Genomic DNA, 22,779 nt, shown 5'->3' with positions numbered 1-22,779 from the left:
ATAGGATCACAATTATATTTGAGCAATCCATTTCATGTGAGTGCAGCATATTATCATAGATCCTATAATATCTCAGTTCACTCATCTCAAGGTGAAGTTTTGACTCAAGCAAGAATTAGGGTGGATATTTTTGGTCCCAGCCCCATACCCTTTAAGGAAAAGTCCACAGATACAAACCATTCTCATGGTCTAAGGGCCTGGGGCAGGGATAGGGAACATAAATCATAGATTGTCACTTAAAGGACATCACCCATGCCACCAGCATTATCAACTCCCCAGATGAGAAGTCTTTGTCCCTGTTTTCCTCCTAGACTCACAGGGTGGGGAGCCAAGTCTAGCTGGTGCTTGTTCTTACTTTCCAGACCCCAGGAAACAAGAAGGAACACGGGATGAAGGGTTTACTCTTGGAACCCAAACCCTCCCAGTGGGAAAAGGCAGGAGGGAGTTAGATCCCCAGAGCCTGTTGCTGCCTTCAGTTCTAGAGCTAATCGCTTGTCTGAGAAGCTCTTCCAGAGTTCTGCATCCACTTCCCGCCCTGCTTTCCCAAATACAATCATCACAGCGTTCCTCCAACGCTTACAGGGCAAGGGTAATTTTTGTCTCTAGCTTTCAGCTACTTAAAAAATATGCTGGTCATTTAAATAGAAATTTGAAAGGAAAAATAAAAATGCCTTTTCCTCACATCACCGTCTTGCTCAAAAGTTATTTCTGTGGTATTCTACTGGGTAGCAAGCCCACTAGCAAAAAATCTGGGAGGCAGCTTACCAGTCAGGGCTCAGCTTCAATTCAATGCTGTTATCAAATCAATTTTGGTTGTGAACACATGAATACCATGACGTGGGTGTCTCAATCTCTGTAATTATCTAAACCTAAGGGAGTAATTATGGCTAGGTAATGGGGAAAAAAGAAGGGAATTAGGGAGAAATGAGCGATCATTTTTAATCAGCTGAAATCGTCCAGGACCAGAGGGGCAGGAGATCTGAATAGAACTTATAAAGTAATAAATAACAATAAGCTGAAAAAGAAGGCAGAGCTGTATATCTATTCTCAAGGGTTTAGAAAGCAAATAGTAGGCTTTCGTGTCTCCAGTATTTAAAATCGTGCATTAATTTTTCCATCACACGATATGTGGGCAATTCAGCAAAACAGAAATGATATAATTTAAAAATTGCCCTAAATTTCCCCTTCTGATGTTTATTCATTATCTTACTCATCTTCATTTCTGGCCAGAACTGTCAGGAGACAGATTCTCAATGAAGTAATCAACAGTTCTGTGTCATGGGGACAGCTGGTAGGTTTCAGTGGTGGGTGAAGTGGTTGACTTTTCACAGATATCTCTGGCAACTTAATTGATAGATTGAGGCATGACTAAAGGCTAGACTAATGCCCTCGTGGAGTCAATTTGAAAGAATCATTACCATATCAAAACACATGATTATCATTAACAAATAATACAATGCTGTTATTAACAGCAGCATCATACAGGCAAGTAGCAACGATTAGCAGCCTTTCTGGGTTTGTTAATTTGCTCACAAATCATAACTATAGGAAACAAAATCCAGAGTTACATAATCAGCCCTAGAGGAGGCTTACTGGCTTGTGATATTAGCTAAGACATTTGGAGTATTATTCACAGGCTTGCTGGGGAGGGTTTGGAGGGATGGAGTCCTCATTCCAAGCAGCTGTAGGTGGTTTGCAAAGTGTAGACTTGTATGCAGAGACTGGAATCCAGGGAGATGCTTGGCGAAGGGAGTGGGGGGAGGGGTCATGGAAACAATACCCAGTAACACTGGTGGTGGTGTGGGAGTGCAGAGGGTGTTGGGAAAGCACAGGGGTGAGCAGGCAGATGGGGAGTTGGAGGGTGCCTTGGAGACTGAGCCAGTCCCCCCTTATTTCTAAGTATAATCCAAAGGCAGATCAAATTTGAAACATTTTATTTTTGAAAACTAAAAAGCCTCTTCTTTCTATTCATATGGAAGTCTAAGGTGGTGGCAAATATATAAAATGTGTGATCACATCCCCTGAGTCCTGCAATTCTGCTATTTCCTCACTAAGCATGGCAAGGACCTTTCAATTACTAAACTGCATTATCTATTTGGAAACAGACCACGTGCTTCACAGGGAGAGAAGAGAGAGAAATTCAATTTCATTCTATTACTCTGGCACCTTCCCTGTCTTAGTCTACCAAGTGGCCTAGTTCAAATGTTGAGCTAGCACTATTTTAACTGGTGGTGATGAAACTAGGGATCAGAAAAATTAATGGAGATGGCCCCAAACAACACCTAGTTAATGACAGAGCCAGGCCCCTGGTCTCCTAGACCTTTAAATCGCTGTCTTTAAGTTGGGAGAGAAAGTTCTCTCCTAAGAGACTACAAGAAAGCAGCTGCCATATGTTGTTGAATTTCAAGATTTCTTAAATTTTATGAACCACTAAGAAAAGAAAGATTACCAATTATGAAATTACATTAATACCAAGATGCATACCAATTTTACAGATGCTAGTTTATCATATATGTGAGATATATAATATATATTACATATTAGAGATGCTATTCTATGATATATACACATAATTTATTACGTATATATTAGAGACGATATATCTATCTTAGAAAAGCATCTTAGAACTAAAAAAATATGCTAATAGAAATCCCCAGTGATCCCAAATAAAGTGGAAGCTCATCTAGGCAGGATTTTCCATTATTTCAGGTGCAAACCAAGCACAGTACCACACCCAATAGATTCCCCCATCTACTTTAATTAGTTGCTTATTCTATAGAAATCTTCAATGATTCTACAGTTGGTGATTTTATAGCATTTATCTGTGAAAATCCAGTAACATAATCCATTTATATTCTGTATACTTTTGCATATTTAAAATTTTAAATTAATGCACTTTTAGAGAGGTTTTATTTATTTTTTTAATGTTTACTTATTTATTTTGAGAGAGAGAGAGAGAGAGAGAGAGAGCACGTGCATGAGCAGGGAAGGAGCAGAGAGAGAGGGAGAGAGAATCCCAAGCAGTCTCTGTGCTATCAGATAGCACAAACTGTGAGATCATGACCCGAGCCGAAATCAAGAGTTGGATGCTTAACCGGCGCCCCCGAGAGGTTTTAGATTTATGGAAAGATATACTCTCTCTCTCCTGCTCCCAGTTCCCCCTATTATTAACATCATGCATTATTGTAGTACATTTGTTCCAATTGATAAGTCAGTATTAATACATTATTAATTGACTAAAGTCTATACTTTGCATTAGGGTTCATTCTTGTGTTATACAGTTTTGCAGGTTTTGACAAGTGCATAATGTCATGTATGCACCATCACCGAATCATATAGAATATTTTCACTGTTCTAAAAATGCCCTTCTGCTTCACCTACTCATCCCTGCCTTCTTCCCTCTCCCCAAATTCCTGGTAACCATAGGATTACTAGGACATCAGCAAGGCTCCATAGTTTTGTCTTTTCCAGAATGTCATAGAGTTGAATTCACATAGTATGTAACCTTTTTAGACTGACTCTTCACTTTCACTTAGCATCTTTCACTGAATGTGCATTTAAAGTTCCTCCATGTCTTTGTATGACTTGATAGCTCATTTATTTTTATCACTGAATAATATTCCACCGTCTGGATGTACCACAGTTTATTTATCCATTTACTTATTGAAGGAAATCTTAATTGTTTTTAATTTTTGGAAATTGTAAGTAAAATTGTTATGGAATCACAGAAGACCTCTCTAACAGCCAAAGCAACCTTGAAAAAGAAAAACAAAGCTGGAGTCATCCCAATTCTGGACTTCAAATTATATTGCAGAACAGTAGTGATCAAAAATGTATAGTACTGGCACAAAAATAGACATTTAGATCAATGGAAGTGAATAGAAATGCAGAAATGAACTCACAATTATATGCTCAACTAATCTTTGACAAAGCAGGAAAGTATATCTAACGGGGGAAAAAAACAGTCTCATCAACAAATGGTGTTGGGAAAACTGGACAGCTACTTGCTAAAGAAGGAAACTAGACCACTTTTTTGCACCAAACACAAAAATAAACTCAAAATGAATAAAAACCTAAATGTAAGACCTGAAACCTTAAAAATCATAGAAGAGAACACAGGCAGTAGCTTCTTTGACATTGGCCATAGCAACTTCTTTCTAGATATGTCTCCTGAGGCAAGAGAACCAAACTCAAAAATAAATTATTGGTACTACATCAAAACAAAAGCTTCTGCACAGCAAAGAAAACAATCAACAGAACGAAAAGCAACCTATGGAATGGGGGAAGATATTTGCAAATGACATATCTGATAAAGGGTTGGTATCCAAATATATAAAAAAAAACTTATCACACTCAACACCCAAAAAACAAATAATCCAGTGAATAAATGGGAAAAGGACCTGAATAGACATTTCTCCAAAGAAGACCTCCAGATGGCCAACAGAAGCATGAAAAGATGCTCAATATCACTGATCATCAGGGAAATGCAAATCAAAACCACAATGAGATATCATCTCACACCTGTCAGAATGGCTAAAACCAACAACACAAACAACAATAGGTATTGATGAGGATGTAGAGAAAAGGGAACCCTCTTGCACTGTTGGTGGGAATACAAAGTGCAGCCACTCTGGAAAGCAGTGTGTAGGTTCCTCAAAAAGTTTAAAATAGAACTACCCTATAATCCAGCAATTGAACTACTAGGTATTTACCCAAGGAATGCAAAAGTACTAATTCAAAGGGATACATGCACCCAATATTTACAGCGGCAGTATCCATAATAGCCAAATTATGGAAACAACACAAGTGTCCATCGACTGATGAATGGATAAAGAAGATGTAGTTTGTATATACAATGGAATATTACTCAGCCATAAAAAAGAATGAAATCTTGCCATTTGCAATGACATGAATGGAGCTAGAGAGTGTTATGCTAAGCAAAATAAGCCAGTCAGAGAAAGACAAATACTATATGGCTTCCCTCACTCATGTGTGTAATTTAAGAAACAAAATAAATGAGCAAAGGGGGGGAAAGAGAGAGAAGGGCAAACCAAGAAACAGACTCTTAACTATAGAGAACAAAGTGATGGTTACCAGAGGGGCGGTAGATGGGGAGAGGGGTGAAATAGGACATAGAGATTAAGGAAGGCACTTGTGATGAGCACTGGGTGATGTATGGAAAGGTTGAATCACTATATTGTACACCTGAAACTCATTTTACACTGTATGTTAACTAACTGGAATTTAAATTAAAACTTTTAAAAACCGTCATAAACTTCATGTGCAGGTTTTTGTGTGGATGTAAGTTTTCAGCTCATTTGTGTAAGTACCAAGTGCAATTGGTGGATCTTATGGTAAGAGTATTTTTAATTTTGTAAGAAAGTGTCACATTGTCTTCCAGGGTGGCTGTGCCATTTTGCATTCCCATCAGCAGTAAATTAGAGTTTCTGTTGCTGCGCATCCTCACCAGCATTTGGGGGAGTCGGGGTTTTGGATTTTCACCATTCCACTAGGGGGTAATGGTATCTCCTTGTCTTTTCACCTGCAGTTCCCTTATGACAATGATATATAATGTTGAGCATCTTTTCATATGCTTATCTGCCGTCTGTATATCTTCTTTGTTGAGGTGTCTGCTCAGATCTTTTACCTACTTTTTAATTGGGGTATTTTATGTTTATTGTTAAATTTAAAGACTTCCTTGTATATTTTACTTTTTAAATTTCTCATAATAAGACAGTTTAAATAATTCACAAATAAAATAATTTAAATAATTGGCAGATAGGGGCACCTGGTGACTTAATGGGCTAAGTGTCCCACTCTTGAATTCAGCTCAGGTCGTGACCTCATGGTGGTGGGATCAAGGCCCACAACTGACTCCACACTCAGAGTGGAGCCTGCTTGGGATTCTCTTTCTCCCTCTCTCTCTCTGCCCTTCCCCCACTCATGCACTTGAATGTGCTATCTCTCAAAATAAATAAATAAACATTTAAAAATAAATAAATAAACAAATAATTGACAAATAAAGTATAAATAATTTTCATCAGAATGAGAAATTTGCATTAGCAATAAAAATAAAAACCTTGGGGTGCCTGGTGGCTCAGTCAGTTAAGCGTCTGACTTCAGCTCAGGTCATGATCTCGCAGTCCCTGAGGTCGAGCCCCTCATTGGGTTCTGTGCTGGCAGCTCAGAGCCTGGAGTCTGCTTCTGATTCTGTCTACCACACTCTTTGCCCCTCCCCCACTCACACTCTATCTCTCCCACTCTCAAAAATGAATAAATGTTAAAATAAATAAATAAAAATAACCTTTAAGTAAGAAAATGAATTTCATTTTTTTCCACTGTAAAATATCATATATAAAATTATTTCCAAACTCCAGAAACTTCTTATAATGTGAAATCATTAAGCAGTCAGATAAATAATTTTCCTCTTTTCAACTTGGATTAATAGTGAAAGATTAATTACTAATTGATTAACAGAATCAAGTAAAAAAAAATATTTTCTCATTAAGCAATCAATTTACACACGGAAGGGGAAGAATTTAGATAAGTACATGCAGACAATCAGGTAGAAAGCCTCATCTTATATATCATCATAATATATACAAAAGACCAAACAATTTGCAGATTTAGTCAATGCCTTTCTTTGTTTGTTTTGCTTATTTGTTTGTTTGTTTGTTTGTTTTGAGGGGTGGATCTTGGCAGCTGCTTTATTTTTTTTTTTTATTTTATTTTCAGTATTGTTAAAAAAAAAAACAGCTAAAACTGATTGCCAGCACTATTTGTTTAACTGGATTAAATGGCCAATAATCTTCAGATATCCTTGTCTGGAGTTTTTTTCAAAATGTATAGATGCAACTTATATAAAATAGGACAAAGGTATCTTTCATAGAGCTTCTATATACACTTATTTTATTTCTAAAGCACTTGGCAATTTAAAGTGTTAATTATGAAGAAGTAGAGAAAGTCCATGTAGGCATCTGACCCAAGCAATCTCTGTATATGGGGATGGGAAAGAGAACCTTCTCTTTTATGGGGAAAAGTCAAGTTATAAAGTACCTTCTCCTACCCACCGCCATACCTGTAGTTGCAGATAGAGGTCAGGGGTACAGAGAGGTTTCATTTTACAGATATTTCTTGGTTATAGACTAAAACTAAAGGCATGTGGTTTATTTCTCAGGCTGCTTTGACTGTCCATAAATCAAAATGTTATGTGTCAAATATATGCATACATTAGTAACTGTGTTTGAGATAATAAATTTGAATGAATTGAAAGTGAATTAGGTATATGAGAAGTAAAAGACAGAAATTATAGCAGATATTTAACTATTTAGTATTCTTTTTTTTTGTTAGACCTTATTTTTTACAGTAGTTTTAGGTTCACAGCAAAATTGAGATTTTTGAGGTACAGAGATTTCCCACATAGCCCCGCCCCCACGTACTCACAGCCTTTCTCCCTTATCAGAATCCCCACCAGAGTAGGACATTTGTTATAACTGATGATTTTACATTAACACGTTATTGTAACTGAAAGTGCATTGCTTATATAAGGACTCACTGGTCGTTTCTCAAAGTGAAGTTCGAAAATATGATGTCAAGCACTGGCCCTCAGCTCCCCATTCACCAAGCTATTTGCTAGAGATATTTCCCCATCTCTGCGCATCTCCCATCATGCCTGGAGGAGCCCTCTATTCTTTAGACTTAGATTCTTGTTTATTATTTAGACCTTAAGGCTATTGAAGATCCAAAGACGTAATGTGTTAAATACTTATTGTTGAAAGAATGTTTGTTACATAGCCCATATATATATATATATATATACACCTCACCAGTGTCTTTGAGTTTGAATTTGTGCATTAATAAAGGAGACAAGTTTACAGCATTCGCCATTCAGGTCATCTTCCTTAGCCAGTATCAAATCTTTGAACACTCCAGCTCTGAGGTGTAGTGAAAAACAAACTCAATACTCCTAGATGTTCCACTTGTAATTCATTTTCCCACTGAAAAATGAAACTCACAATATTGTGTTATATTTTGCTGTGTCGTAACTAGGGAAGCTGTCTATTTTAATTCTCACAGAACTATTTGATCTATTTATCATGCTTGGAAACAGCTCTTCTGTTTAGGTTTTTCAACAGTATTCAAAGCTTCGCTAATGCAAATGCTTTACTAATCAACCAACACGTGGTGTATGTTTCCTCTGGAAAACAGTTTATGAGAGCTTGTTACAATGAGTTTCATGTTTCAGTAGGAGACTAAACCAGATAACCTTTGGATGTGTGCCAGCTTTGTGCTTCTGTGGTGTAGCAGCACATCAGGGCTTACATTCAATGCTTGGTCTCCCTGTGAGATAATCTTCCCAAACCCTATTTATCACACAGTTGAAATGAAAACTGAATTATGAAGTGACAGTATTCTAACTGCATATCCCTGAAACACAAAACTTCATACAACTGGGGATAGAACTATAACAGGGCAGCTAAGCAATTGTATATTTGGAAATCTACTTTAAAATAAATTTGCTTTAGGGGCACCTGGGTGGCTCAGTCGGTTAAGTGTCCGACTTCGGCTCAGGTCATGATCTCACAGTTTGTGAGTTCGAGCCCTGCATCAGGCTCTGTGCTGACAGCTCAGAGCCTGGAAACTGCTTCAGACTCTGTGCCCCCCTCTCTCTCTGCCCCTGTTCTGCTTGTGCTTTGTCTATCTCTCAAAAATAAATAAACATCAAAAAAAAAAATTAAAATAAGTTTGCTTTGACAATGTGGGTAATGATTCCAACCTTCACATTAAGCTAGATTCTTCTTATTATGTAGATTTCTCCCCTTATGCTACCTCTCCACCCCCCCCCCAGCCCCTGCCACAGTAATGGTTTTGTGACTAAGACTGGTGTCACCATAATGTTCTTGGGACAAAATGATAGTCCAATGACTCATCAGGCACTAGAAAGGGAAAATATTCAAGAAACATAACATCATTGGCATTTGAAATATTTCAATACTGTGAATCTCTTCCTAAAAATAAAGGCAACTAAAAAACTTGATTCACTGATAAAAGCCACAAATCGAAACAAGTGTGACAGAGTACAGAACAAATTATAATTACTTAAAGAATCATTATGATTACTCATAAATACCTTAACATTTGCCAAACAATTTTTCCTGTCAAAATACATTGTTTCTTCTGGGGCTCATACCCTCAATTTGCCCAATTATTTTCCACAAATGTTCTTTTTGGTGGCTGAGATGCACGATGATATTTTGCTTCCAAAGGCTTTTTTCCGTAGGAACAACATTTGAGAAGCAGATGAATACCTTTCAAAGGCAATTGTAGTTGAGGATGTGGGTGAGAAACATGGAAAAAACATTATCTGGGACTCTGGCTTATGCCAAGAAGTCATTGAGTGGAGCAGAAAGTCTGAAATGCAGCTCACGTAGCTGATGGCATGCAGTATTCAAGATGGCTAGCATCCTATTTTTCTTTCTTTCCCTTGTTTTCCCTGGCTTCTCCCTCCCATCACTCAATCGTGTGTCCATCACTTCTCTTTCCCTCCTTTGTCTTCCTTTTTCCATCCTTCTCTCTGTGCATATTGACCTTTTGAGGTTTACACCTCAGAGACAACTAGGTGTGGAACCTACAAAAATGGGTGTTAATGCCTTTCTGGTTACACCTCTGGGAAATGTTAACCACGCCCAAGATATGATTAATTCCACAGCAACTCATTTCTGGTAAGCTAGAGACTCAGACACATTAAGTGTTGTATCGGCACAGAACTCACCCTGGAAAGTTGTCCATACCTTATTTAAGTGGCTGTTTTCATGAATTTACTCCTTGCTTTGAGTGATCCTCTTCCAATGCTTTTCCCTACTGGCTGTTCAACTGCCTGCCCCCAAAGCACAGCCATGCCTCCCTAACCCAACAGTATCCTGCACTCCTGACCTTCTTTCATCAAAATTATGTCTCATTCCTCTAAGATACTGTTATGTGACTGAAGCCAACTTGGTTGATTACTGTAAGCCAACACCTTAATATTTAATAGATAATGTTTGCATTTATCAGGGATGGTCACCTAGAATTGAGGTTTTCTCAAAGAAGTGATTCAAATAAAGTTCTTATTTGATCAGCAAATATTTATGAAGTTCTTATTATGTTCCACGGACTGCGTGAGACATTGGTTATTCAGATGCAGACAAAATGTACCTGGTCCCTGATAAGGTTTTGGGGTGATGGTGGTGGGGTTCGGAGCCAATGGACAAGAAAGAATTCTTGAGACGTCTAATAAAAAGGTGATTTTATTAAACCACAGGGACAGGACCTGTGGGCAGGAAGAGCTGCCCAGGGACCTTGAGGAGAGATTTGTTATATACTATGGCATTGGGGGAGGTAAAGTCAAGGAGAAGTTTCTAAAGAGATTTTCATATGCTAAAGAAGACTCACAGGATACTGGAAGCCTATGTATTGTCAAACTAAGGTTTTTTCCCCTCTAGAAAAGTATTAACATTACGACAGTAGTGGGTTCCTGGAGAAACTACTCTGCCTGTCTCAAGTATTTGTCAGTAGAATGCAGGTTATGAGGACATTTAATTTTATCTGCCATTTCCTTCTGCCTTTGTTTCCTACATTAGTCCCTAGGCCCTATTTTCATGGAGCCTTATAATGCAGTGGCTCCTTAAGTCAACGTTATACAGAGTGCACCAGACCCACAACTCCATACATTTTCATACCTTTTAAATCACCTCAGGTAGGGTGACTACCGACTTGGTCACCACGTGAATTGCAGAAATTTTTAAGTCATTCTTGGTAGCATTTAGATTCTGGAACACATCCCAGCACAGACAACAATCATGTGAGTTAGAAAGTTCTATACTCATTTTGCAAAGGAAATTGGCTTCACAAAGTTCTCTCTACTTAGGGTCACAGGACAAGCGAGTAACAGTGTCAGGATCTGGAGAAGACTTTGGATCCTAAGTCCATCATTGTCCATCCAACCATAGGTGTCGCTTTAAATCCTTCCCGAGGCCACTTGGATATGTACTCGGTAGATGATCAGGAATCACATGGCATCTTCAGCTTCTTATTAGACCACACCATTCTTTCCCACTGGAATTATAGGACTGCAAGGTAATTTTAAAGTATTACTATTATAATAGCCTTATGCTAATAATGTGTCGTTCTTACTGCATAAAATATTCTGGCTAAAGTCATTCAGCCAGTACCATCTTTGCCCTTTATAAACTCACCCTATTTCCATGTCTTCCCCACAAGTGTCAATATGGCCCTGTGGGTAGATTACAGTTGGTCTTTTTCTGTCCAGTACTTTATCTCTAGGGACACGTCTGCCACCCATTACTCATTGTTCTCTTATGTCAGTTGATCAACAAGCGGCTTAGTCCCCCAGCTCACCCTCAATAATCATGCATTACATTGGTGGTACAAGGAGTTGATGAAGCAAGAGAAGAGCATGGTAATGCTTTACATTTATTCTATAAATGAACCCAAGATGGCTTCTGTTTATTGGTCCTAGGTTATTCATTTCTCCACTGAAGACAAAGACCTATTAGTTCAAGAGCCTGCTATCACCAAACTTAAATTTTTACATAGCCAATTCTCTTAAATATTGTCTGCAAAAAGCAGATTTTTGGCCACTTAGGTCTCTCCTGTTTTGTGTACCTCATGGAACTGCAGCCAACATCTGCTATCAATAGATAAGATAAGCCTCATGTCATAAAGACCTCAAGCTGCTGTTGCCCTTTGGAGCTCTCTGACTCCAAGACTCCTGATGTGCTCTGAATAGCTTTCCCTGGATACAGAAACCCCCTTTCCAGATTCTCCTCTAACCTGGGAGTTCCCCTGCCCTCCTCCTCTGAGTGGTTTCCTGAACCTGAGACTCTGGAGGGTCTCTCTCTGTGAGGGACTTCCCTCTCCAGCAAATCTGTCAGGATCACCCAGCAAGACTTGTGTATACTCCTGCCACCTTGTGGTCATGTCCTTCCTTGATTCCCTCTCAGATCCCTTAAAACCCCTGAAAATAATCTGAAGTGTTTATTCCTGGTTTCATTTGAAGACACACACACACCATACACACAACTCCATACATTAGATGTGATTTCAGCTTTTTATTTTTCATTTACGAGTGGTTTTTGGCAATACTTATTTACCTGTTAGTATTGTGTGGCACTGTCATCACTTCAGAGGCACACAATTTTTATTTTACAGTCATATTGGTTATAACAGAAGTGAACTAATTCACAGAGTAAATAATTACTAGTCATGTTAACTCATGAATTTTCAAAGGTAACACTTTGTCCACATAGAATCAGTCTTATTTCATCATAGAAATGTTTGAAGATTACATACAGACAAAATGAAGACCATTCTATGGTGCCAGGAAAGTAAGGAAACACCCACAAAAATCTGACAACTGGTCACATGAACACAAGGTCCAACCTAAATGGCTGAATTTAGCGAAAACTGAATCACAAAACAGATAATAATAGAAATTTTAACATGGAGAATAAAAGTTCATGATGTCATACTGTTACAAATAAATGAAAAAAATAAGCAAGTAACTGGAGAGAAGAAACAGATCTGCCTTACAGTAAGGTATAGGGGGAGGGGGGAGGAGTTAAGATGGCAGAGCAGCATGGAGACCCTGAGCTTGTCTCCTCCTTAAAATACAGCTAGATCAGCACCAAAACATTTTGAACACCTAGGAAATTGATCTGAGGACTAACACAACAATGTGCAAATTTTAGCCACAGAACTTGACAGGTGAACTGAGGGAGAAAAAAGCGGTGGAGAGTAGGGAACAGTTTTTGCAGAGAAAGGATAGATAAAGAGAAAGGGGAAGAGTGCATCCATGGGTATCATGCAAGAAAAACACTCTTTCGAAAGTACCTGGAAAGAAAGAAGGAAAACAATCTCTGGGGACTGAATGGGAAATCTTTTCCTCAAAGCCACTGATGGGAAGGAAAGAGAGGGTTTCAATACCACCAGGATTCTATAAACAGTGAAGCACAGAGCCTGAAGTTACAGAGCTCAGTGCCTGGCAGTGCTCTGGTGAGGAAATAGGGTGAATCACCAAAAGTTGACAGTGGGGTCTAAGGGGTATGTGTGCCACACAAGGAGAAGCAGTTCCCCTGCTTGGAGAGCATTTGGTAGAGGCCATATGGCCTCCCCACAGGCAAATTCCCAGTGGACCCTGGAAAGCAGCTATGTTTGCTGGTATTGGGACAAAGACAAGAGACTGTGGTGAAACCTGGCACCAGCTATGTGTTGTCATTTGCCATACTCTCTGAACTTCTTCCACTGCACGATTGCATGAACCTTTTCTGGGTGAAACCAGTACCCAGCCATTTCTTAGCAAGACCATCCCCCAGAGAGTTGGCATGGGTCCAAGTGTGGGGTTTTGAAACAGAACCCCATCTGAGATAAAACTCTGGTGGGAGGTGCTGCCTGGCAGGCAGACAGCTTGGGCATGGACAGGGTAGAAGCAGGGAGTGGATGGATACCTGAGAGAAAAGAGGAGTGCTTGATCATGGGTGGGTGAGAACTCAAAGTTCCTGTGCCAGAGACTAGGGAGCTGGGTGAAGCCTTTTTCACCTCTCCCATACAGGCCCATGTGCACATGCACAGAGATCCACCCACTCCAGCAAGCTAAGCAGTGCCACCTAGTAGAGAACAGAGCAATTACACCAAGCCCCAGCCAACTACACCCTCCAAACACATGCCCTAGAAGACCAGCACAAGTCCCTCCATCTGCTTAGTGTATGGACTATAGAGGGATTCGTAGTTTTAGTTCTAGGGGAAACTGGATGTATCTTCATTCGGGTTTCATTCTGTTTGCTGATTCACTATTTGTTCATTATCTTTGCTTCTACTTTTGCTTAAATTGTATTCTGTTTTCTTTCATTTCATCCTCATTGGATACAGAAAGAAAAATTCCTTTTTATGTTATTTTTTTTACTTTATTTTTGATTTTTAAAATTTTTTTATTTTAGTTTAGTTTATCATTTTATTGTTTTAATTTTTAAATTTTTCTTAATTTTTTTCTTTTTTCTATTTTTTTCCCTTTTCTTTCCCTGTTTTCTCTATTCTAGCAAGCTTCTTTCAACAGGAAGACCAAAATAAACTTAGGATCTAGCTTCCTATATTTAATTTTTTTGTTTTGTTTTTAATTTTTATTTTATTAATTTTGTTCTTCCTCCAAAATGGCAAAACTAAGGAATTCACCCCAAAGAACAGGAAGAAATTACAGCCAGGGGCTAAATCAGCACAGATATAAGCAAGATGTCTAAACTAGAATTTAGAACCACTATAGTAAGAATACTAGCTGAGGTTGAAAAAAAGCATAGAATCCCTCTCTGTGGAGATAAGACAAATAAAATCTAGTCAGGACAAAATTAAACATGTTATAACCAAGATGCAATCTCAAATTGATGCCACAACGGCAAGGATGGATGAAGCAGAGCAGTGAGTCAGGGATATAGAAGGTAAAACTGTGGAGAATAATGAAGCAGAAAAAAGGAGGGAAACAAAGGCAAAAGAGCACAATACAAGACTAAGAGAACTCAGTGACTTATTAAAAAGGAATAACATCTGAATCATAGGAGTCCCAGAAGATAGAGAGAGAAAAAGGAGCAGAAAGTTTATGTGAGCAAATTATAGTGGAAAACTTTTCTGATATGGGGAAGGACACAGACATCAAAATCCAGGAAGCACAGAAAATTCCCATTAGATTCAACAAAACCTGACCATCACTCAGGCATATATCATACGCAAATTCACAAAACACACAGACAAGGAAATAATCCTGAACTCAGAAAGAGAAAAACAGTCCTTAACCTATAAGGGAAAACAGATCAGGTTTGAAGCAGACCTATCCACAGAAACGTGGCAGGCCAGAAAGGAGTGGCAGGATATATTCAACGTGGTGAATCAGAAAAAGTATGCAGCTTAGAATTCTTTATCCAGCATTCTGTCATTCAAAATAGAAGGAGAGGTAAAGAATTTGCCAGACAAACAAAAACTAAAGGAGTTCATAATCACTAAAAGAGTCCTGCAAGAAATTTTAAGGGGAACTCTTTGGAGAAAAGACAAAACAAAACAATACAGACCAAAAGCAACAAAGACTAGAAAAGATCGGAAACATCACCAGAAACACCATCTCTACAGGTAACACAATGGCACTAAAGTCATATCTCTCAGTACTCACTCTAAATGTCAATGGACTAAACACTCCAATCTAAAGATATAAGGTATCAGAATGGATAAATAAAAAAAAACCCAATATCTATCTATATGCTACTTTACAAGAGACTCATTTTAGACCTAAAGACACCTGCAGATTGAAAGTAAGGGGATGGAGAACCATCTATCATGCTAATAGTCATCAAAAGAAAGCTGGAGTAGCCATACTTATATCAGTCAAACTAGATTTTAAAATAAAGATTGTAACAAGAGATGAAGAAAGGCATTATATCACAGTTAAGGGTTTCTACCAAGAATATCTAACAAGTGTAAGTATTTATGCCCTCAATATGAAATATATAAATCGATAAATCACAAACGTGTATTGATAATACAATAATGGTAGGGGACTTCAACACCCCACTTACAACAATGGATGGATCATGTAGGCAGAAAATCGAGGAAATCAATGGCTTTGAATGACACACAATGTTTAAATGAATAAACACTTTTTAAAACATTTTAAAAGAACATCAAATAAAGCCCCAAACCAGAAGGAAACAATGAAGATTAGAGCAGAAATCAATGATATCAACATCAATGATAAAAACAACAACAACAACAACAACAACCAGTAATGGAGATCAATGAAACCAGGAGCTGGTTCTTTGAAAGAATTTTAAAAAATTGATAGACCCCTAACCAGATTGATCAAAAAGAAAAAGGAAAGGACCCAAGCAAATAAAACCATGAATGAAAGAGGAGAGATCACAACAAACACTGCAGCAATACAAATAATAATATGAGAATACTATGAGCAATTATATGCCAGCAAATAGGGAAATCTGGAAGAAATGGACACATTCTTAGAAACATATAAACTACCTAAACTGAAACAGGAAGCAATAGAAAATTTGAACAGAGCCATAACCAGTAAAGAAATTGAATCAATAATAAAAAATATCCCAAAAAACAAGAGTCCAGGGCCAGATGGCTTTCCAGGGGAATTCTGTCAAACATTTAAAGAAGAGTTAACACCTATTTTTTTTGAAGCTGTTCCAAAAAATAGAAATGGAAGGAAAATTTCCAAACTCATTCTACAAGGCCAGCATTACCTTGATTCAAAACTAGACAAAGAGTCTACTAAAAAAGAGAACTACAGATCAATTTCCCTGATGAACATGGATGCAACAATTCTCAACAAGATTCTAGCAAACTGGATCCAACAATACATTAAAATAATTATTCACCATGATCAAGTGGGATTTATCCCTGTGATGCAGGGCTGGTTCAATATCCACAAATCAATCAATGTGATATATCACATAAATAAAAGAAAGGATAAGAACCACATGATCCTCTCAACAGATGAAGAAAAGCATTTGACAAAATACAGCATCCTTTCTTGATAAAAACTCTCAAGAAAGTAGGAATAGAAGGATCATACCTCAAGATCATAAAGGCCATTTATGAAAGAACCACTGCTAATATCATCCTCAATGGGGAAAAACTGAGAGGCTTCCTCCTAGTGTCAGGAATACAACAAGGATGTCGACTCTCCCCACTGTTATTTAACATATTGTTGGATACCCTAACCTCAGAAATCAGACAACATAAAGGAATAAAAGGCATCCAAATCGGCAAGGAAGAAGTAAAATTTTCACTCTTTGTAGATGACACAATACGTGGAAAATCCAAAAGACTCCACCAAAAAACTGCTAGAACATGAATTCAGCAAAGTTGTAGGATATAAACTCAATGTGCAGAAATTGGTTGAATTTCTTTACACCAATAATGAAGCATCAGAAAGAGAAATCAAGGAATTGATCTCATTTACAATTCCACCAAAAACCACAGAATACCTAGGAGTAAACCTAACCAAACAGGTGAAAAAGCTACACACTGAAAACTATAAAAAGCTTATGGAAGAAATTGAAGAAGACACAAAGAAATGGAAAAACATTCCATGTTCATGGATTGGAAGAACAACTATTGTTAAAATGTTGATACTACCCTGGGGCGCCTGGGTGGCTCAGTTGGTTGAGCATCCGACTTCAGCTCAGGTCATGATCTCACAGTCCATAAGTTTGAGCCCCGCATAGGGCTCTGTGCTGACAGTTTAGAGCCTGGAGCCTGCTTCAGATTATGTGTCTCCCTCTCTCTCTGCTCCTCCCCTGCTCATTCTCTGTCTCTCTCTGTCTCAGAAATAAATTAAAAAAAAAATGTTGATACTACCCAAAGTAATCTACATATTCAATGCAATCCCTATCAAAATAACACCAGCATTCTTCACAGAGCTAGAACAAACAATCCCAAAATTTGTATGGAACCAAAAAAGACCCCAAATAGCCAAAGCAATCCTAAAAAAGAAACCCAGAGCTGGAGTCATCAAATTCCAGACTTTAAGCTGTATTACAAAGCTGTAGTCATCAAAACAGTATGGTACAAAAACAGAGACATAGATCAATGAAGCAGAATAGAGAACCCAGGAATGGACCCACAAATGTATGGACTACTAATTTTTGAAAAAGCAGGAAAGAATATCCAATGAGAAAAAAGACAGCCTCTTCAGTAAACAGTGTTGGAAAAACTGGACAGTGACATGCAGAAGAATGAACCTGAACCACTTTCTTACACCATACACAAAAATAAACTCAAAATAGAGGAAAGACCCAAATGTAAGACAGGAAGCCACCAAGATCCTAGAGGAGAAAACAGGCAACAACCTCCGTGACCTTGACTTCAGCAACTTCTTACTCAACCAGTCTCCAGACACAAGGGAAACAAAAGCAAAAATGAACTGTTGGGACCTCATCAAGATAAAAAGCTTCTGCACAGTGAAGGAAACAATCAATAAAATTAAAAGGCAACCAACAGAATGGAAGAAGATATTTGCAAATGACATATCAGATAAAGGGTTAGTGTCCAAAATCTATAAGGAAATTATCAAACTCAACACCCAAAAACAAATAACCCACTTAAGAAATGGGCAGAAGACATGAATAGACACTTTTCCAAAGAAGATATACAGATGGCTAACAGACACATGAAAGATACTCAACATCAGTCATCATGGAAATACAAATAAAAACCACAATGAGCTACCACCTCACACCTGTCAGAATGGGTAAAATTAACAACTCAGGCAACAACAGATGTTGGTGAGCATGCGGAGAAAGAAGAACCCTTTTGCACTGCTGGTAGGAATACAAACTGGTGCAGCCACTCTGGAAAACAGTATGGAAGTTCCTCAAAAAGTTAAAAATAGAACTACCCTAGAACCCAGCAACTGAACTACTAGGTATTTATCCAAAGAATACAGGTGTGCTGTACATGTTTTTCAAGAAGCACATGCACTCCAATATTTATAGCAGCACTATCAACAATAGCCAAAGTCTGGAAGGAGCCCAAATGTCCATTGACAGATGAATGGATAAAGAAGATGTGGTGTGTGTGTGTATATATATATATATATATATATTCCAATATATCACCTGGCAATCAAAAAGAAGGAAATCTTGCCATTTGCAACAAGGTGGATGGAACTAAAGTGTATTATATTAAGCGATATTATATTAAGCAGGGCATTAAGGAGGGCACTTGGAATGAGCACTGGGTGTGATATATGTGATGAATCACTAACTTCTATTCCTGAAATCATTATTACACTATATGTTAACTAACTTGTGTTTAAATTTTTTTAAGTTAAAATTAAACAAAAATAAATAATCACTACTAAGCAAATGCCACCACAATAACTGTTGCAGATAAGATCCATTATGGATGCAAAAATTGGTGAGTGACAGTTTGAGGAGAAATAGGATTTGTATAGTTTCAATATATCTACCCCAGATAGTAACTGCAAAGGGAGAGACAGTAACTTTACCGTAGAAAAACCAACAACAGTCATAAATTTAACCATGTGATTCTGGTAAATAACATTGGTAATAAGAAATAGACATCATGTGCCTCTTGGTATGATGCACTGAGAACACCACATCATTTCTGTTCTATTCATGTAAAAAATGGATAATTTCATTGCAAGCATGAGACAATATCAGAAGAATCCAATGGAAGAACATTCTATAAAATAACTGGTCTATACTCTTTCCAGGTATCAAGGTCATAAAAAATAAGAAAAGTGTGAGAAACAGATACAGACTGGGAAAGACTAAGAAGGCTTAACAACTAAATGCAATTTGGGACATCAGACAAGATCCTGGAACAGATGAAGGATAATAGTGAGGCATATGATGAAATTTGAGAACGAGACTATAGTTTATTAATAATATTGTACCGGGGTGCCTGGGTGGCTCAGTTGGTTAAGCGTCCAACTTCGGCTCAGGTCATGATCTCACAGTTCACGAATTCAAGCCCCGCGTTGGGCTCTGTGCTGACAGCTCAGAGCGTGGAGCCTGCTTCAGATTCTGTATCTTCCTCTCTCTCTGCCCCATTCCCACTCATGTTCTGTCTCTTTCTGTCTTAAAAAAAAATTTAAAAGTAATATTTTACCAACATTAGCTTCCTGATCTTGAGCACAGTACCGTGGTTGTGTAAGATGTTTACATTAGGGGAAACAGGTTGAAAGATGTAAAGGAACTTTTTATATTATTTTCCCAACTTTTCTGTAAATCTAAAATAGTTCAAAATAAGAACCTTATTTTATAAAAAGGAAAATAAAAATAGTGGTGATCAATGAGGCAAACACTAGGATTTTAATGAAACAGCTGGAAAAATGAAGTGAAGTTGGATGACAAGCAGGATTTGATTCAATTTTAAGTTCAAAAAATTGAAATTAAAAAGTGCTATGATTTACCCAAAGCAGCGTAGACACAAATACCCTGGTTTTAGCTCAGGTTTGACCATTGCTGTTGTAGGCAAGCTGGGTCCGAGGGCCCAGAGGGGGCTGGGCAGGACCAGCCAAGAGGGTCCCTGGCTACATGCAGGATAGAAATCAAACGTGAGCCAACAGGAATTGAGAGCAGAGTTTGTTGAGGGTATAAAGAGAGAGCAGATACAGAGTATCTGGGAGACTCAGAAAGGAAAGGAGAGAAAGTCTGGTCTTTGCTTGGGATCTGGGGTTTTTATTGAGGAAATTGGTCTAGTGTACGTGTCCTCTCAGGCATCCAGGAACTGGTCAGAACAAGGACAAAGATGTAGGTGTCCTCACAAGTCACTTGTTCCTTGGAGCTGGGGGTCTGGACATCGACATGTCTAGCACTGGGTCTGGAATACACACATGGTGGCTTCATTCGATCATTCTCACCCAGCCCTTCCTTAGATGCTACCTAGTGTGCTGGAAGACCCTAATGAAGTCATAAATCTTTTCTTTTAATATTTATTTATTATTTATTTTGTGAGAAAGAGAGCTAGCAAGCAGGGAAGGGGCAAGGAGAGAGGGAAAGAGAGAGTCCAAAGTAGGCTCCGCACTGTCAGCATAGAGCCTGACACAGGGCTTGTGCCTACAAACCGTGAGATCATGATCTGAGCCAAAACCAAGAGTTGATCACTTTAACCAACCGAGCCACCCAGGTGCATATCATTAACTCCTTGACCTTATAAGGAGGACACAAGACAAGTGTAAGGTGGGGGTTCAGGTCCTAGAAAGAATAGAAGCAGAAAAAGGAACCAAAAACAAATTTTTATGGAGTCTTTCAGTTTCCTTATCTCATATATATCCTGTGACAAGGATAATTATATAAAATGAGAAAGCATTATGTGGTATATTACTGTGTTTTAGCTTTTGTGACTGTAAAGTTAGGATGATCTTCCGAAATACATGTTCTTTTATGGTTAGGGAGTATTGAAAGTCATGGTGAGGAATGTCAATAAAACTACATCTAATAATTATGAAAATATAAAGTCAAATATTGCTTAAGTTAAAATCAGAATAACCATAGACAGTACTTACTAAGTGTGGGGAGTCTGGGGGGGTCCTTCTTATTTTGGGAAATTATCAAAAAATTCCAAGAAACTATGGTCTCTCTATTCTCATCAGAAGGCTCTTAGTAATACAGAAAAACTGTTTGTGAAAAATGTTTAATCATTAAGATAAAATGTCCATGAAAATGTCTCCCTTAATAATCAGAGTTGCCTTTAGGATTTGAGAAAATAAAGAAGTAACTGGAGAATTTACAAGAACAACAGTGATTGGTCATGCAAAATCTTGCCAGATGATTTAAACAGTTTTATAACATGAATAGCACAAGGTGCACTTATTAGACATACTAAAAATGATTTTAATTTTATCTGGAATATAATGAGTTGCTTACTTATGTATTGAAATATTATCATTATGTTATACAAATTGGTGGTTCCTAGCCCTGGTGATCCATAAAAATCACCTGAGAAGCTTTTCATTAAAAAAATGCCAATGCCTGTCATCATTCCTCAGAAATTCTGATTTAATTCATGAGTGATGGAGCAAGACATTGATATTTTTTAGAAGTTGCCAGAGATTCTAATATGCTGCCCTTCCCCCACCAGCTGGGGTGAGAAAAACTGTTATAGTTGCTTTTTGTTCAAATATATCTGTAATGTGATATATAAGATAAACCCTGTAATCAAAAATTACATTTTGGTTGGGGTACCTAGGTGGCTCAGTGGTTGAGCATCTGACTCTTGATTTGGCTCAGGTCATGATCACAGTATTGTGAGATCAAGCCCTGAGTCAGACTCCATGCTGAGAGTGGAGCCTGCTTGAGACTCTCTCTCTCTCTCTCTCTCTCTCTCTCTGCATCCCTTCCCAACTTGCACTCTCTCTCTTCCTCTCTCTCTCAAAAAAAAAAAAAATTGATGCCAGAAAATATGTTAAATAAATTGAATGTTAAATCAATTGAATAATTGAACATAAAAATATGTTAAATAAATATGTAAAATAAATTGAAAATTTTGTTTTGTGTGTCTATCTATACATCAAATAGAATCATATGTAGTTACATAACCCAAAACCAAGAATTCAAAACTTATATTTGTTAATATTCTTGATTAATGCATCAATAATTAAACACACACACATAAACACACAAGGAAACAATCCTCTGCTGAGTTATTTACTTGCAAGGCATTTCTCACCTTGTAAAAACTGTGAAATGTATTTGGAATAGATTTAATTAAAATTAACACATTTTTAGCTACTGTTGTGAGGTGACTATTTCCATCATCTTTACTGTTGGTCTGATGATTGCAAAAACATACAGGTTTTATTTAGAGAATTGATCCAGAAATCTGGGTGGTGGTTTTCTCAGCATTTCAGTATGCAGTACAGGATTAAAATCCTGCAGGTAAGCCTTTGGCTGGAAAGACAGTTCACTTTGTTTTGTCTCTCAAACTCTCTTATCTCTCAAACTACAGCCCTGTCTTTTTTGTTGTTGTTTCCAAATATCTTGAAAGAGTTCAAGGAGAAAGTTGATGGATTTCCTGCACACCAAACATTCAGAAACGCAGCTATTAAGCAAAAGTAAAACTGGGAGAAAATATACATGAAATATGTCAAAGAGTTAATCAACTTGATATATATAAAGCTCATTGAAGTTAATATGAAGACAAAAAACCCAAGAGAAAAATAAGCAAAGTTCAAGGACAAAAAATTCATAG

Source organism: Neofelis nebulosa, chromosome 15 (assembly GCF_028018385.1).
Source record: "Neofelis nebulosa isolate mNeoNeb1 chromosome 15, mNeoNeb1.pri, whole genome shotgun sequence".
NCBI lineage: Eukaryota > Metazoa > Chordata > Mammalia > Carnivora > Felidae > Neofelis > Neofelis nebulosa.
Note: the sequence above shows the minus strand (reverse complement) of the source record.